Consider the following 2500-nt stretch of genomic DNA (forward strand, 5'->3'; position numbering starts at 1 on the left):
AAATTCAGGAAAACCTCTCGGCTGCCTTAAGACAAGATAACCTCCCGAGGCAGGGTTGAAGGAGACTGACGGAGATAGCTGAAGGTTCGACGTGTTCAGAGTGATTTGGTTATTAAGCAGTTATTAAAAAAGTAAACAGACCAGTAGAAATTATATCATGCGAGAGGAAATTTCCTTGCACGTTTGCAGTCCTGCGTTCCGTTGGGCACGTCGTAGCGCTACAAAGCGCACAATTTCAACGGAATGGCCTGCAGCGCGATACTGTATTTTTTGTGTGGTGCACAAACGCTACGGTCCCGAGAGGTGGTACGCCTAGCAGACGACGCTACATTGAATATTTTTCGGTATGGTTTCTGCCATATGCACTTTTAAGAATAATTGAAACCCACGTTGGTACTTCTTTACTGGTATTTGACTACATATTCTGCTAAGCAAAGGATGTTAAATGGAAAGAAACCAGAGAGCAAGATTCCTGACTTGTAAGCCTAGCTTCTGGACTACTAATGGAAAATATGTAAATATCAAAAAGATGACTGTTTTAAAACCTAGCATAAATAAAAGTCATGGTAACTGTGTTTAAACACAAAGTTTAAAACACAAAATGCTCGTGTGGGTCAATATTTACATTTGAGTGTCACCGTAGCGCTACAGACCGTTCCGTTCAATCGTAGTGTTTGTAGCGCACAAAAGCATTCCGTATTTTCCAACGGAACGCAAGGCAGATGCTCAAATCAGTAAAGACAAACACAGAGATAAGAGCAAGAAAACACACGACATGCATTTCGTGTGCTTCCTTGCTACTTCCCTTGTTTAATTATTTACACCGTGCACATTCTACAGTGTACAGCGTATTCTCATCACGTGTCGTATACTTCCCATCAGGCGAGCGCGCGCGGTTTAATCTGCAATCGTGTGTAAACATTGAGTGGTGCAAGCTGCCTAGTAGCAGGCCGATGCCATTACGGAGATTCTTGGCTTCTATAGGAAAGAAAGAAGTCCTCGATGAGATTCTTGACTTGGCAGTGGCTTGCGAGGAGAGAGGAAACAAGTGTCTTTTTTCTGAGTAATTAGAGAGAGAATTAAGAGGCGCGAATCGCGGGACAAGATGCAAACAGTGAGCGTGGACTTGCCCTCTTGTGATGGAGAATACTCGAATAAACTCGTACTTTTTCTTCTTTTTGCAAAACTGCACTTAACTTTCGTAGAGTACAGAGAAAATGTTCGTGGATATGCGATATGTGGGAAAATATGTAGAAAGAATGTTATAGACAGAATACACGATCATTTGCTCTCTTGTAATAGACCTTAATATCAAAGGGGAAAAAAAAAAAAAAAAAAATATATATATATATATATATATATATATATATATATATGATAGGATAAACAGTTACAAAAGGTATGAGTGAATAAGGATGAAAGTTGAGTTAAGTAATGTTACAATACATTTGAATTAGAATCACGTGATTTTGTTAAAGAAATCGTACTGATATCTTCATTAGCTTGTGATTTTTTCACTCTAATCCATCCCGCATTCTACATTTGTTACGATGTTATACTAATTCTTGCAAGGCACAATTATGCATTTCATTGTTGTTTACAATCAGCTGAAAACCCCTGAAGTATGAAGCTCCATTTTTTTCTTTAGGTATATTTTTACGTAAATCATATACTTAATTAATCGCAAACAGACACTCCTTGTCAAAGGCTTAATTATCATTATAACCCACAGTTACGTTCCATGTCATAATCATATCAAAGCAGGAAGTCAATTTAACTTTTCGTGGTATTATCGCCTACTGTTCGTATACCGTGTGTTATTGCGTCGTAAGTACCGGTGGTCGGTCGACCTTCGTCATGTGTTAGACATTGGTAAAATCGTAACCAGCATGCACGCGGACTAAGGTCGCCGGCGTGTGCAAACCACGTACCGCCCTCCGTGTTCCCAAGGTTAAATGCCTGCAGATGCACTAAGGTCTTACAGACGAACCTACTTGCATTATCAGACATTCATATGCACGATTCTCACGCGACCCATGGCATAACTATGGATATGCGATGACCCTGGGCCAGTGCATCCTTCCACGCGAGTGCTTACGACGCAATAACGTCTGGGGTTGCAACGACCTTCTGGGCATTTGTAGGGCACTGGCCTTGGGTAGGGGGGTTAGGGGGCAACCCACCGCCTGCAGGAGATCAGTTCCCCTCGAGTTCAATATGAAAGTGCAGTTCCTCTGGCAGGCGTAGGGAGACCTCCTTCCTTGTGTTTCTCTTGAACTGTGATTCAGATCCTGTTTCGTGGATTTTCTAAATATTAGCTTCTGTGAACTAGGAAGTGTCTGTGGAGTAACAGAAGTAAAAATGCTCGAGAAGTCAAAAACGTTTTTTTTCTTTCGCAGAATGAAGTGTCATCCCTTTACTGGTGAAGCCTTCTCATCAGTTGGAGAAACGGAAAATATGTTGTGATGCTGCATGCACTTTTCAGAAAACAGATTCAGTA

This window comes from Penaeus chinensis, chromosome 7, assembly GCF_019202785.1.
Source record: "Penaeus chinensis breed Huanghai No. 1 chromosome 7, ASM1920278v2, whole genome shotgun sequence".
Taxonomy (NCBI): Eukaryota; Metazoa; Arthropoda; class Malacostraca; order Decapoda; family Penaeidae; genus Penaeus; species Penaeus chinensis.